The sequence below is a fragment of the Dasypus novemcinctus genome, chromosome 22 (genome assembly GCF_030445035.2).
Source record: "Dasypus novemcinctus isolate mDasNov1 chromosome 22, mDasNov1.1.hap2, whole genome shotgun sequence".
NCBI classification, from domain to species: Eukaryota; Metazoa; Chordata; class Mammalia; order Cingulata; family Dasypodidae; genus Dasypus; species Dasypus novemcinctus.
In genome coordinates this window covers 19,996,562-20,012,827 of record NC_080694.1, presented here as the reverse complement: position 1 = coordinate 20,012,827, position 16,266 = coordinate 19,996,562, and the positions used below count along the sequence as shown (strand labels likewise).

The 16,266-nt window shown below is 45.8% G+C and overlaps 1 long non-coding RNA gene across 1 annotated transcript; it reads left to right on the top strand.

Annotated features, from left to right (window-relative positions):
• Window positions 1-7,329: 7,329 nt before the first annotated feature.
• On the top strand, window positions 7,330-9,782 carry LOC131275200 (uncharacterized). Its single transcript, XR_009182610.2, has 3 exons — window positions 7,330-7,657; window positions 8,637-8,804; window positions 9,518-9,782. It is a non-coding gene; the product is annotated as an uncharacterized lncRNA (long non-coding RNA).
• Window positions 9,783-16,266: the final 6,484 nt, after the last annotated feature.

Below are 16,266 nucleotides of genomic sequence, written 5' to 3'. Positions count from 1 at the left end.
TCCTAGGGAATATGTGAATTCTCATTTTGCCAGAGAGGTTTATATCACTGGGTAGAGACCCATATAATGAGAGTGAAGGTATACCCACATCCTGGGGAGGACTGATGCCATCAAATAGAGGGAACTGTATCTCTCAAGAGAAATGGTGGATCCCAGGGCATTAGGGCAGTTGAGCATGTCAAGCCCTCAACACTGTTGCAAGTATCTCTGAACATGGCTCTTCAAGAAATGAAGATGGACTGTCACTGTAGGCCCTAAGGGGAAGGGGAAATAGGTATTGAATAGATGGAACCAACATAACTGTGAGGGCAATAGAAGTGTTTCATAAGAGTACACAAGGATGGATATAAGACATGTAAAATGACACCAAAAATACATAGGGGCTGATAGTCTAAAATGTAAATCATAATGTAAAACATAAGATAACTATAAATTTAGAAAATCGTATAGCCTAAAGTATAAACCACAATGTAAACACAAATGTTACCTTGTTTGAAAGCTATTGTCTCAATGTCTGTACATCAGTTTCAGTAAATATGGTATGACTATGTTAAAAGATTATTGCTGTGGAAGGGAAAAGGTTTTCTGTTGGATATGTGGGAGTACTGTATATTGTATATATGAATTACTGTGATCTAAAACTCTTGTGAAGATAAGCTTAATAATTAGAAAAAAGAAAAGAAAAAGATAGGATGTTGAATTTTTCCAAATTAGTATGTACTCTATATCTAACCTTTAAACTCATCGCTATATTCCATTTTACTATTAAGGGAACCTGGCAATATATTGGGCTTCACTTTTCAGGAAGTTTTGGATCACAGAGTAGTTCAACAATGGCAGCAGAGGAATACTGGTGTGGTATGTTATTGACAGGGGACATATGGTTGACAGGGAGTTCTACAGGGCATATATGTTTGGATATTTTCTTAGTGGAAACAATTAAAAATAACAACTGAGGGAGTGCTGAATTCCTAACCAGGGAGCTCTATCACAGTCCCTAAGGGAACAGCAACAATCCCCCAAGTGTAACGGCAAAGACAAAAAAGGAATGAAGTTCCAACAATGAGCCCCTGATACTAATGACTATGCTTGTGAGTCTGTGCACCTGAAATAAGAGCAAGGCCTAAAGCAGTAGTGTGCCTAAGAGTTAACTCCTGAGAGCCTCTGTGTTACTCAAATATGGCAAGTCTCGAAGCCAAACTCAGCATGTAAATGCATTGCCTTCCCCACCCCCCCACCCCCAGCATGGGACATGACTCCTGGGGATGAGCCTCCCTGGTGCTGAGGGATCACTACCGAGTACCAGCTGATGATGTAACTAGACAATGACCTTGAATAAATGGTTGAACTCGGACCAGCAGAATATCCCTGTCTACATATAATAACAGGAGTTAAAAATGCTTTTTGGCCTAAATCAAGGGGGAAATGGAAAGGACAAATGAGTTTATATGGCTATGAGTCTCTAAAAAAGAGCCTGGAGGTTATCAGAGGGTTTGCCATTATGCACACCTGAGCAGAGTCTCAGACACAGATAAAGTAGATACAACCCCAGGTATTGGTTCTTCTGAGGGCTACAGAGACCCACAGGTCTTATGGTCATGGCAGATGGAGTTCAGTGCCATGTCAGTTGGCCCTTCTTTGGAGTTTGTGTTTCTGTGTGATAGAGCTGGACTCAGATGTGATCTCTTTTCACAAGCCTTTCCTGTTACTTTATCAGAATTGTAGTTGGTGCTGGGGTTTAAGATATTTCTAGGGCATCTAAATCTCTGGACTGACCACGTGGTAGTCAGGCCCTGAGCCTCAACAGACTTCAGCTCCTACACTCTGGTTTATTGGACTTACCCCACTCAGATAACATGGAGATGAAGAAGTTCAATCACCACACCATGGAGCCTAGAATGTCTACAACTGAAAGCAGGAGGAATGCATCCAGCATCCATGTGGAATCTGAGCCCCCTGTTGACATAGATGTGGAATGGACACAACCAATCTAAGGTCCACAGGATGGAGGGATAGAATATGGATTAGAGTGGATTTGCTGATATTCTATTCATGAACTATTGTGGTTAGTATTCAAAGAAAATGTGGCATTGGTATGTAAAAAGTGGACATGGTGGCTGCTGGGTGTGGGGAATGGGAGTAAGAGATGAGATGTGGAGGCATTCTCGGGACTTGGAGTTGTCCTGGGTGGTGCTGCAGGGACAATTACTGGACATTGTAGATCTTCCCATGGCCCACTGGATGGAACGTGGGAGAGTGTGGGCTATGATGTGGACCATTGACCATGAGGTGCAGCAATGCTCAGAGATGTATTCACCAAATGCAATGAATGTGTCATGATGATGGAGGAGAATGTTGCTATGGGGGGAGTAGTGGGGTTAGGGGGATGGGGGGTACATGCAGACCTCATATTTTTTTAATGTAATATTTTTAAAAATGAATTAAAAAAATAAAAACACAAAACAAAACAAACTCCATTTACCTTTCTCTCTTGATATCCATTTGGCACTTTGTGTATTGAGTATTGTTGAAATTCAGTGTTTCCTGATACTGGTTTGGCCCTTGTTGTGTACCATCAGTTTTCCCTCAGGAAATAGCTGAGGTGTGAACAAAGTGCAGGGTGACACAGAAGGAGGGTTGCTGATGTTGGTGGTGCTGGGGGTAGGAAATGGACGTGACAGTGGAGGAGACCTTGGTACTGCAGATAGAGCTGCTGGCTGAGAAAGGGCACTTGGTAGGAGAAGCAAGGGCTTTCCAGCAGTGGGAAATGGAGCCAGAGAACCAACCCTGGAGGGCACTTCAGGATCAGCTGAGTGGTAGATGGCACCAATAGCCAATTCTCCTGCACTCCTGGCCACCCACAGGAATAACCTTCCCTGCTCCTCTGCTAGGTGCTTGCATGTGATCAAGGAGCCATGTGTGACTCTTCAGGCAGAAGCATGTAAGCACCCATGGCCAGGAGCTCCAAAGACTTCACACTGAAAGGACAACAGCCTGACTGGTGACCCTCCCTCCACCTGGGTTCCTGAGACTGGACTGAGCAGAGCCTCCCTGCCACACACACACACACACACACACACACACCCCTTGGCATGGGAAGTCTATCTTTACTTTTAGCCACTGTCTCAGTTTGCCAGGGCTAGTCTGACAATGCCCCAGAACTGCTTATTTAAGCCCCCAGGTTGACGGTTCTATCATGTGCCTCTCTGACAGTGATCAGATCAGGAAGGAAAGGCTTGGCCCTGTGGACGCAATCCTTAGCAAAATAAAAGGGCACTGACCATCACTAGCCATAGCCAGTTAGTCTATGGGGTGCAGCAGTGCTCCAAAATGTATTCACCAAATCGAATGAATGTGCCACACTAATGAAAGAGGTTGATGATGTGGGAGGAGTGGAGTGAGGGGGGTGGGGGTATATGGGAACCTCTTATATTTTTTGAATGTAACATTTTTTGTGATCTATGTATCTTCAAAAAATACAACTAAAAAATTGATAGGGGTGGGGGTGGGGAGTGGGGTATATGGGAACCTCTTATGTTTTTTAAAGTAATGTTTTGTGTGATCTATTAACTTTAAAAAAAGATAATTAAAAATAAAAAAATAAAAACAAAACAGTAATTAGAGCTCCACCGACCCAGGGCTTACTGTGAGCCACTGTATGCGCACTAAGCACATTCATTCTCTTAAGTGGTCCATGAGGTCGGTTCTGTTTGATCTGTCCTAGAATGGCAAAGTGAGACAGAGAGGCTGTGACTTGTGAAGGCTCCATAGCTAGTCACCGTAGCGCTGATACTTCCACCCGGGACTCCTCAGCCTGGGCTGCTAACCAACACACTGACTAATGTTAACTGTGCTCCAAGGAAATTGACTTAGGAAGTAATTTGATCAGCTTTGTTAGGGGCTGAAAGTACCTGCAATGAATTTTGGGGCAGTTTGGTCCTTCAGCAAACCTGTAGTACAGAATTCACACTCTTTATGATCAATGATCCCAAGGTTGGAGAAACTGCGCCTGGAGCCCTGGAGTTGATCAAATACCAGTGCCCATAATCCCAATACCATGGTGTGAATATTGGTACAAATGGACTTTGAAATGCCTTTTGCTGTTCTTGTTGCTTTTAAGACTCTTTTCTTTAGATTTTAATTAATATTTATTTCAGTTGCATAATTTCCTTTTGGCATACACAAAGCTCCAGGACTTGAATTTGCCTGTAACCCCAGCTAATGAAAACGACCATGAAATGCTTTAAACACATAAAATCCCATTTGAATGATTGTATTCTAAAGACAATTCCCATTTTCCAGGCGGCAGTAAGGCATTAGAGCAGGAGTCAGCGACTTTCTCTGTGAAGGGCCAGGTGGGAACTCTCCTGTCCCAGGGGCTCTGTCACTATCACTCAACCACGACATCCTACACAGGGAAGATAGAGAAATGAATGGGTGTGGCTATGTTCTAATAAAACTTTATCAAAACTGGCTGGGGGCACAGGCCTTAGTGTGCCTACAGTGTCATATAGAAAGGCGTGCTTATGGCTCATGCTTGATTTTCATCCAAGGGGCAGAGCCCCAGTCACTTCCTACCTCCAGGCCCCTCTCCGGCCCTTGTTCAGTCAGCCCTGGAAGGTGGGACTGCTTATCAGACCGGCAAATTCAAGAAGGAGATACTGAGTCTTCAGGCTCACTCTGCCCTTCTTCGTCTTGGGCCTGGCCCACAGGGGGCAGGGGTTCTGCTCTGCTCTTCACCACATTTGAGCTTCAGAAACCACAAGCCCCACTGTGCAGTCCTCAACAGTACTTTCCATCAGTGACATCCTATCAAGGAGCAATCCACAATCCACCTTAGGATGCTATGGAAAGGGACTCCTCAAAGGTACAAACAAAATGGTGTAGCATGAACTCTCTTTGTTATTCTGAAAATCCAGATGAATTTTATATTCTCTCAATAAAGAAGCATTGAACAACTTCAGACACCAAAAGTCCTGGCTTTTTCACTATTATCACATGATGGCCATCAACTCACTGGCAGTATCATAGGTACCATAGACTCAAAATGTAAACCCCATTTAATAAGTGAAACTATTTACAGTTGTTCAAAACCTATTGCTCACAGGAAGAAAATACATGACGTGTGTGTTGGCAGAAGGTCGGGAACCCTTCCGTTCCACCCCTCTCCGTTTCAATGGCCAGCAGAGACAGGTACCTTGTCAGATGGCCCCAGAAGTCCCCTTCCTTCCTTCCTTCCTCCATCCAGTCCTTCCACATGCTAGAAGCCAGGCAGAGGGGTACCTTGGATTCAAGAGACATCCCGGGGGGCAGACTGAGGGCTATAGTTGCTTCAACTGGAAACTACGCTTCTATGTGTGAAGTGAAGCTCATGAGACTCAAGAGGCCTCCCACTAGTACTCCAGCGAGAGTTGACCAGAACTGGGGACTCACCTGGGCACCACTAATACTGGGTGGCTAGGAGAAGAGGAAGGAGGCATTTTTTGGAATTATTTCCACACCATTAACTTCCTTTCCAAGGGAATCTGTGTTCCACATTATGGGTTGAGCTGTGTGCCCCAAAAAGATACCTTGAAGTCCTAATCCCAGGTACCTGGGAACATGAACTTTTTGCAAAAGCATTACTGCAAGCAGAATCATTTAAACTGAATGAAGCCGACTGCAGTGGGTGGACCTTTAGTCGAGGATGCCTGGTGTCTTTAGAAGGGGGGTGTGGGCACAGATAGAAGGGGAGTGCGCCATGGGAAGAGAGACAGAGCAGGCCATAGGGTGACTGAGGAGGCACTGAAAACTGAAGGCTTGCTGGCCAAGGGACAGGTGCCCCAGCGGCCAGGACTGACCCACCAGAACGGCCCACGCACTTGAGGCTTCAGCCTGCAGGGCTGAGAGAGCGGTTCCTGGTGTTTTTAGCCACCTAGTTCATGGCACTTGTGACAGCAGCCTGAGAAAAGTGAGATGTCCCTCTTCTGGCACTACCATCCCTCCAGGAGGGCTGAGGGATAGCCCAGGTGCCCAGCTGTCCGCCAGGCTGAGGGTCCTCAACCAAGGCTTTTATCTAATCAGATGCCTTGAGGAACGCCCTGGGGATGGACAGAAACAATGTTGAAAAGAAAGGAATGGGTGACCTGGACAACTCTGAACACCCTTCTCTTCCTTCCTTCTGCCCTCTCTTGGGTGCTTCCGGTGCTTAGACCCCAGAGCTCTTCCCACCAAGCACATCTTCCCAGAGGGGCCGGGCCAGACGGTGCAGACTTATTCCTGGTTCTTGGTGGGTGGGAAGGCGGCCCGAGGGTTCCTGGGACCCAGGACCGTCCATCAGCCTGGCTGCTTATTCCCAGCCCCGGGAACCACCGCACATACTGCTCAGGGGGCCGCATCCTGCACACTGGATAGCCTCGGGGCTCCCTTTCTAGACTCTTCGAGCACCCCCGGATTGCCGCGGGGCCCCTCCAGCTCTGGGGGGGAGGGGTGCATCTGTGTCTCTCAGTAATAGAAGCTCTGCTCTTCAGGGTCCAGGTGCCTGTCCCAAAGACCCCGCGGAGCAGCCCCTGCCCCCTCCACTCCCGGCGCCCCATCGAGTCTTCCTCCCTGGTGAGCAATCCCTGCCCCCCTCCCGTCACTTGACCTTCCCGGTAGACCTTTCCCAGGATGATGTCCTGCTCCCACCCCCACAGAAGCATCCCCCACCCTGCCCGGGCCCCGCCCCCACCCCCTGCCTGGTCCCCAGACCCCTTCCACGCGGTGCCGCTGGGTGTCCAGTCCCCGCACACCCCGCCCCAGCCGCTCCCTGGCAGGGGAGCCCTGCCCCCAGCACCGCCTCATCCGCGCGGCTCGATGCCGCCCCTCTCGTCTCACTCTGGCCTGGCGGAAGAAGTCGCTGTGCTCCTCCGGGTCCAGGCGCCGCGGCGGGACTTAGCTGAAGGCGGACAGCGCCGAGGTGGGGCGGCGGCCGGGGCTTGCCCCGCAGCGTGGCGGCGGCGATCTCCTCGTCCCCCAGGCCGCCCCCATCCAGCTTCTCCGCCCAGGCCAGGTCGGTCCCACCCGGCCGGGGGCCCCGCCCGAGTCCGCCTCCCTGGCTGCCAGGCGCCCGCGTTCGGCAGTTGCCGGGAAACCGCGGCCTCGCGTCACAAAGCTGGGCGGGGAGCGCAGGGCTGGGGCGCAGGGGCAGGGGCGCAGGGCCAGGGGCGCAGGGCCGAGGGCGCAGCCGGGCTGGGGATGGGACCGTGCCCTCCCGTCTCCCTGCGGGTCCCTGGAGCGCCCACTTGGGACGCGAGGAGCCGCGTCTGCTGGACTGGCGGCCTGCGCCGGCTTGCCCTTGCTCTTGAGCTCGCGGAGGGTCCCAAGCGGGCTGTCTGGAAGAAGTGCAGGCCACCCGCGCGCTGCATCTGAAACCCTCCAGGAGCCGCGGAACAGTAGTGGAAGAAAAAGGTGGAATTCATTGCCATAGTATATTAACTCAGTGTGTCCGCAGCAGCATCGTGTCAACGTGCAACGAATCAATTTTCAGCGCCTCGGTCATCATGAGGGATCACCGCTCACGGTACTGGCAGGTGCGGGTGTGCAGCGGCACGAATCGAATCCATCCAAGTAATATCTGGGAAAACTGAGCTGTTCCGCAGCGCTCTGCTGTTTCTTGAGTCAAATGCTGGTTCAAGAGGTGCGTTCCTTTTGTCGAAAATTCACTTAATTCTAAAGCCTCGAATGTGTGTGTGTGTATCAGTAAAAAGGAAAAGGGGAACGAAACTGGCCTTGGGAATACTTTCATCAGGGGGGCTCTAAGAAGACCGGCTTGAAACATAAATGATAATGAGGACCCAGACTTGTGAAATCTGGGGAACAGTTGGTCATTCCAGGCAGAGGGAAGAGCATCTGTGGTGGCCCTGAGGCCGAGCCCATTGATGTGCAGGCGGCAGAAAGGGAGGACAAGGACGGTGCAGCTTTCAGAAGGGGTAGGCAGCAAGGAGTGCAGGTGGACAGGCAAGCAGGGGAGGGGTCGCTCTCAGGCCGGGACCAACTAGCACCCCTCTCAGGGGGCTTCTTGCCCGCAGGTCCTTGCTGCAGGCAGAGGTTTTAGAGATTTTTCAGTACCATGTGCTTGATGCTAATTAACAAAAACAGTAACCACACATTCACAGTGGCACCCCTAGAAGTAGAGGACCCTAGAAGTATGGTACCCCTAGAAGTACAGCACACTAGCAGTAGGGGACCCTAGAATTATGGCACCCCTAGAAGTATGACCCAGCAACCCAGTCTGTGCTTCTCCTACCCCTCCTTACAGGTACCCTCACCAAAAGCTGTGTCAATAAAATCTGACTGGAAAAGAAAGCACCCTAGCACCTCTATGAGAAGCGACGATAGCACCTGCCATTGACTAAGCATTCCCTTCACTGTTTGCCAGGTGCTGCCCTAAGCAATTCCATGGCATGTTTCATTGACTATCCTCCACTATTTAGACTACACTTATTTGAAATTTTGGGGATATCTCAGCCTCCAGAGGTGCTCAGTTCACCAATGAGCCAAAATCCCCTCTGGATTTGTGGCCCAAGCCCTTGTGATGGTGTAGCATTTTTGGAGGGAACTGACTGCTTTTCTTCCCCAGGACTATCTCAACTACACTGATTTCTGCTCCTCCCTAGTTTTCCTTCCATCTGACAAGCATTCCCCAAGTTCCTTATTCACCAGCCTACGAAGGCTCGGAAGGCAGCAACTTTAGGACCACACACTCCACAGGCAACTCTCCCAGCAGCACCATCCCTCTGCCTCCAGGCCTGGCTCAGGCAAAGTGCTTCTTCACTGGGAGGAAGGTAAGCAGTGCAAGAGAAACTGCTCCCCTTTTGCTCAGCCGAAACGGTCACTGTACCCTTCTGCAGCTACTGCTCTGCCCAGCAATTACAGGATCCAGGGACCATCCAGAGTTTCATGGGTGGCCAATAAATCTAAGCTTTGCTGTCCCCTACTGACCGGAGAATACCTCCATTGCTTAAGAGGTGATGCTCACAAGTACAGCTCTTTTTAATCATTTTAATTTCTCTGCTTTAATTTTGAAGACTAATGGCAAGAAGATGCTGTGTTCAAAATTATCTTCAAATGCATGGCTCCAACACTTCCAACAGGGACACTCGGAAATGTCTTGCTAATCTCTAACCATTTATGTGAATGTCACCTCAAATTCTTCAGGGTCATCATCAGAGACCAGTGCTATGCAGTGAATACTAAAATGGTTTGAATCTTGGTTTCACTTGCTACTAGATGTCACCTGCTTTGTCTAACACCACTACAGGGTTGGTGGGCAGACTATATGAGGAAATTCAGATGGCCCCAGCATTATCGCCCATTTGGCTTGTGTCTATAGAAACATTAGAATTAGATATACATGAGGATTCGGGTCCTAAGGACTGGACTTTGAAATCTAACAACTTGTTCAAATCCCTCCTCTTGTAGTGGGATGGTTAGTGAAAGCAGCAGTCATGTACTCAGTAGCTTAAATTTTTCATAACAAGCACATGCATTCTTGCAGGATGAAACATTTTAAGCAGTTGCAGAGGGAGTGCCAGCCCCGTGGCCTGACTTTGCTTCATGCTTTGCACAGTGTGCTGCAGCCGGCGCCATGTCTCAGATGCTCCCCATCCACGGCAGCCTGCAACTCAGGAACCCACCCAAGGGCCTCCTCTCACTCCCTGGGTTGGCCTGAAGTCTCCTGCTCTCCCGCAGAGGTTTGCAGAATGCCGGCTGCACATCACTGGAATGTGGGCTCACTTATCTCTTTGTCCCACACAACTGCTAAGGCAAGCACAGGGGGTCTTTTCTCCTTTACCCTGGAGCACTTAGCACAAGACCTCCAAGTGGGAATCCCTTATATGATAGATGTGTGAAGTGGGCAGGGGGAGGCCAGATGAGGCAAGGGGTCCATGGAGGAGGGAACTGAAAGAGCAATGCAGGAAAAGGCCATGATGGACGAGGACCTGAGTGGAGAGGGTGGAGGAATGTTCTAGGCTGCACATTTTCTTCACAGTATTCACAACCACATTACCAATGTGCATGGCAATGTAATCAGGTCTCCCCTCTTTAAACTCTAAACTCAGGGTTTACTTTCATACCAAGGGTGAGCTGAGAAACAAGGAGGATTGCCTAGAGTTGTGGGTTGGTGGGGGAGGGCTGCAAGGTGAGGCAGAGAAGGACAAGAGAACTCACAGAAGGCAGACGTGACACTGGGCTTGGTCTCGGTAGCAAAGAGGGACTGTGGAAGGGTTTCTGAGGCATAGAATGATCCAGAACAGGGCTTAGGCCCAAAGCCATGAACTGCATGAACTGTAAGTAAGTACCGCTAAGAACTGTAAATGAGACCACTTCACATGTTTCCAAGATGTGAGAGTCCTTTCAGCCTGGCTCCCAGGTGAGTGGCAATTCACTTGGGCATATGAACACATCCGAATCGATTGCATCTCTCTCCCGGTCAATCTTTAATTTGCTTCTATATGTCTCATTCCTTCTCTGCAAAGAAGCATAACATTATAAAGGGATCTTAGAGCTCTAGAACTCATAGACTTTCAATAACCTATGCTAAAGATAAAAAAAAAAACTTAAAAAGTAAAGATAAAGAGATCTAACAAGTTACATGTGATGGTTAATCACCATCCAGTTGGTGCCGAGTCATTGGATGATGCAAGCCCTGGCCTGCCACTGTGAGGACATTCTGTTGGTGACTTTAGCTTAATAGGCAGTTGGTTGCATCTAAGGCTGGTTACATCCACAAACAAGGGTGACTGCCTTCAGCAAGGAGGGGAGTCCCATCACCCCAGCAGCTGGAGGTCTTAAAGCAACACCAAGTTTCTCAGCAGTCACAACTCCTTTCTCTATTTCTCCAGCTTCTCCCGAGGAAGTCATCTCCTGTGCTGTTTCCAATGCATGGCCTGCCCTAGGAAATCTGAACTTGCCTATCCCCAGGGTCACTAAGCCAATTCTACTAACAAATCCCTTCCTATTTACATATGGCCCCATATCCTATTGGCTGTTTCTTCAGAGAACCCTAATATGGTAGAAATGCAGATATTACTAGCTACTATGTCCTGTGATTACTTTGTGGTGGGCCTTTTGCTAAATGTTTTTAAGTGTATTAACTCATTTCATCCTTATTTTCTGATTAGCCATTTGGAAATGAGGCCCAAAGTTATACAATTTGCAAGAGATGGTGAAATCAATCCCACGTGCCTGACTCCTGAACACAGATTCGCAGTCCTCTGCTGCATCGCTGCTCAGACCAGGTTCAAGTCTCATCTTCACCCGTGGTTCTATATCCAAGGCAGGCACTGACCATCTCTGAGCTTTGGAGAGGGAACATTGCACAAGTCCAAGGCCCCTGGAAATCATACAGGCCTGTGTTCAAGTGCTTAGCATGGAGCTCTGCACAGAGCAGGTGCAAAGTAAATGGCAGCTACTTCCCCTGTTCAAGGTCCCAGAAATAGCCGGAGGTAGAAACCCAGTCTCCTAACTCTGCAGCCCTTTCCACACCTGCCTGCCTTGTCTCACTCTCCCCTTAAGCTTTAACCTGACCATAATTGGAGAGTGAAGCATCTGTACTTCACTAAATGCAATGTAATTCACTCATGATTTACGTTTTAGAAGATTTCCCCCACAATCAAACCTGCCCCCTCACAACCCTCCCTAAATTTACTTTACTTCATTGTACATTTAAAATAAAAGCTCCTGAATACATATATACTTAAAGATTTTATTTTAATTGACCCCCCCCCCCAGTTGTTTGCACTTGCTGTCTGCTCATCTTCTTTTTAGGAGGCACTGGGAACAGAACCTGGGGCCTCCCATGTGGGAGGGAGGCACCTAATTACCCAAACCACCTCTGCTCCATTTGATATGTCTCATTGTTTTTCTTCACTGTGTCTCTTAGTTACATCACTCACTGCATCATCTGGTTGCATCAGCTCACTGTGTCACCTTGTTGCATCAGCTCACCAAGTCAGCTCGTCCTGTCAGCATGTTATTTGGCTCATCCTCTTTAGGAGGCACTGGGAACTGAAACCAGGACCTACCACATTGTGGGTAGGAGTCCAGCTGCTTAAGACACATTCACTTCCCTGTATTTTATTAAAGGATTTTTTTCTGTATCGTTCTATAATTATAAATGTTATAGTAGTCTAAAGTGCAGTCATCTGTTTTCCCATTGCTCCTCCTCACCATACATTATATCTGCTAACAAAGTACATCAGGACATGGGGAAAAATATTTCTTATATTTGTAAAAAGAGGAAATGAAGTTCTCTAAAGAGCATACTCTTTTCATTTAGCAGGTAACTGTTACAAGATGGCAGATTTAAAAATAGTCATCCATTGTATTCATTTATTGTACTTGATCAGTTCTGTTTGACATATAAAGTCAAGTATCTATGATACTAATATTAAATTGAACTTTAATTTTAAATCAATCACTGACACTTGGTATACACAGTTTAGGGAAAATAAAGGCTCCTTCCATGTCTCCGTAAGATCTGGACAGATCCTTTTCAGATCACCAAATAGTCCATAATTCTGCAAAATGGCTAATTCACAAATAAGGCTCTTTTTATACTGACTCCCATAAAAACACAACTCCTTTCATGATCTGAGTTCTGAAGTCACTATTCCTTCTTGTCAGCACTGAACCCCAGGGATTTGAGAAAAGAATTTTCTTGATAAATATTTGACAAATTCAAGCCTTGATTTTACCATCTCAGCCTCATGAAAATGGATCAGTTATGAGAAGAAGAAAGAAAAAAGGAACTGGCTAGTATAATCCTTCATAACTGAAATTACCATGTTGAACTTGTTTGTCTCTAACAACCTGCCCACCAACACTTGCACACACATAAGAATGGAAGCTCCTTGAAGGCAAAGTCACAGTTTTCTTACTGGTGTACTCGCAGAGCCCAGAGCAATGCCTGGTACATAATAAGAGCTCAATAAATATTTGTTGGTTAAATAAGAGGGATATTTAAAGAAGGATCAAACATGATTCCTGTCCTCAAAGACACAATCAATACTAGAAGTATGCAACAAGCCAAAGCAGAGTGTGTGAAGAAAATCAGCATTCCAGCCCTCAGAGGAGTTCAGGGTTTTAGTTTGTGGGGAAAGAAGAGTCCTGAGTTGGGTGCTAATGAATGGACAGAATCTAGTCACAGGGAGATGCTGTCTGGAGGGAGAGGGAGCACTGGGCAAAGGAGCAAGGCAAGAGATAATGGAGTGGATTAGGTGGGAGGGAAGAGACCACCAGCTTGGAGCCAGGTAACAAGGTGCAGCCTGCAGGGGTCGCAAAAGTCAGAGCAGAGGAGGTTCTACTGTATCCTGTGAGTAGGAAAGAGACAAGGTTTTTGATAACAGGCTGGATGCTGAGGGTTTTCAGAAGATTAGTCTGGGGTGTGCAAGATGAACTGGACAAGAGTAAGCCAGAGAGGAAACCAGGGAGCAGACTAGCACCAAAGCTTAGAGAACTTGGGAAAGTCATCTACATTCTAGTCACTCATCATCATAATGCCTTATTAAGTAACTTACAAAGGAAACAATAAGGTCTTAGGCATTAGGCAGTGATGAAGATATTGGTTTTAGTGAGTCATCTTGTCCATTCTTTCCCTTATACCAGGGGGAAATTAAAACAGATATTCCAATAATTTAATAAATCTAAAAACAGAGTTGAGCATATGTTATGAAGAATATAGGCATGTTCTGCTTTTGGAAAACTGAAGGTAAGAAAATTCCATATTTCAAAACAGAAGCCAAAGTTTTATAAAAAAATATCCAGTACCCAGAAAAGCCTAATTAACAAAGTGGGTACTTAAATTAGAGATATGAGATTCTTAGACCACTGGGCTAGCAGACTACTTAGGACCCTGGAAAAAGCAAGTCAATTAGGGATTACTTTGGGGGCGGGGGAAATGGAACCATACAAGGACAACTTGATAATCAAGTAACTGGAAGTGGCATTGTTTAATAGCCTCTTTTCCTAGTAAATTTTTGCTGTTAAAATCTTTTGGGGCCATTAATGCGTAGTGCTACTCTGAAAAAAAATCGAAAAATAAACTTATTTTTTATAACAATCCAAAACATTCTTAATATTTTTTGGCCAGTGTTTACTCAAGATTTGGCTTTTCCTAATGGCCAATACTTTCACATCAATCACAAATCTGTTATTCCTTAGTCTACTGAAAATGTACTCGGCTTTATTAATGATGTTATTTATAAAATATTATAAGGAATTTCAAAAAGAAATATCCTGAGAAGTAGTTTTAATTTCTGAAATCATCTATTTTTCTCACCCTTTTAAGAAAATAATCCTTGCCTATTCACTTCAACAGGCCTTGTAACGTAAAAATCACAATAGTTTCTTTACCTTTTGTGTACATCTTCATCAACTGTAAAAGGTAATACAAATCCTTCTTTATCTAATTTAATTTCAATATCTGGTGAGAAAAGGAGAAAAGTCTTCATGTGATACCCTCACAAACACTATCTTCCTTTACTACTTTGTTCTATTTTGATTTCTTCCAAACTATTTATCAATAGGACAGAAGGCTGCAAAGAAATGACCACAACCAAATGAGGATGTTCACTCACTCAGCTTCAAGAACAAGCCTATAACCTGAAATTAGGGAGGCTTCCTGCACTAAAGCAAGGAGTAGGTTCTCAAATTAGCCAGGAGCAGTAGGAACCACCCACTCTCTCCTTCTTCTTACAAATGGTGGCACACTCTCAATTCAGAAAGTGAAGAAAATCTTCTAAGTTCAGCAAAGTTAGACACCTAAGCAGCTCAACACATCCATCTCTTCCATGCCTCCTGACAGCTAATGCAGCCCATGACCGTGGCACCCTATGACTGCAACATGTGGCCAAGGGGAGTGGCTGGAGTTCCCTTCCCAGCCCTCTGGTGTATGCCATTCCTTCTGTAGAAAGGACCATGAGAGCAGCAGAGGTGGAACATGTGACATGAAGCCTATCAGAGATGGTCCTCTTTGAGATGACTTTTTAATTGATGAAAGGAAGGATTTGGACTTGAAGTCACCATAGTCCAGTAGCTATTTCTGGGATGATTCATGTGCTTACATCTGTGCTAATGTGGTAGCCACCAGCAATGGGAGGCCTTGGAGCACTTGAAATGTGATATATGACTAGGGAAATGAATTTTAAATTTTACTTATGTTTAATTTAAATTTAAGTAGCCATCTGCACTAGTGGCTACTACACTGAACAGCACAGGCTTAAACTATAAGAACAGCTAAACAGACATGAGCACTTCTTGTGTTATTCCCTCATTTATACCCTCTTGCCATATGTGTTTGAGGTCAATATTCTTCTTACTCACATTTTACAGATGAGGAAGTAAAGAGAAAAAGGTTAAGAAGGGTAAATACACTGTGCAAAGACATTCTGCTGATCTGTGGCAAGCTGGATTCAAATACAATCTATATACTATATTCTACCATCTACACTCTAGAGCCTCATGTGGGGCAGGGAAGATTCCATTTTGCATTCTGTGGCTACTAAGCTCCACCTGTCTCCCAAAGAGATAACAACCACTAAGGTTCTGTAAACAAACCCCCTGGTACTTACCTTTTGTATACCAATAGGGTGTTACATTTTGGAAGCAAAGTAGGATCTTGCTCCTAAAAGGTCAACCAATCCAATCACTAAAGATTTATGAAAGTGAAAATCCACAGGGATCTCCAGGGAATGGTATGGAATAAGAAATGATTTCACTTTATATTTAGGAAGAAGTTTGGGACCCTAAAAATTATATATACAAACATGAGAGAGATAAACAAGATAGAAAACCAGAGAATAAAGTGAAGGTAGTGAGTTACCTATGTATAAAAGTTTGATACAAAATTCCTTTAATAAATGATGCTTTTCCAGGACTTAGGACTGATACCTTTCTTAACACAGCAATGAAAAATATCCTTGTTATAGTTCAAGTCTAATAGCTCAAAATATCTTTAAAGTGTGTTTTAAAAGTAGTCACTGGAAAAAGAACAATAAACATAATGACAATGCTGTCAAGTTCAAGAAACATCTCTGAAAATCTCAGAATTGCTTTAAGGACCTGAAGGACACTCAGTTAAATTTTTTAATCCAAGAAGAAATGATAAAACTGACATCTCAATTCAATAAATAAAGGATTGTAATGGAACAAATAGTGATGGAAAATTGGTTATCTGCCTAGAAAAGAACAGTTAAACTCCTACCAAACATCAGACTATGGGCATATCTCCTTTTACTGACTTTT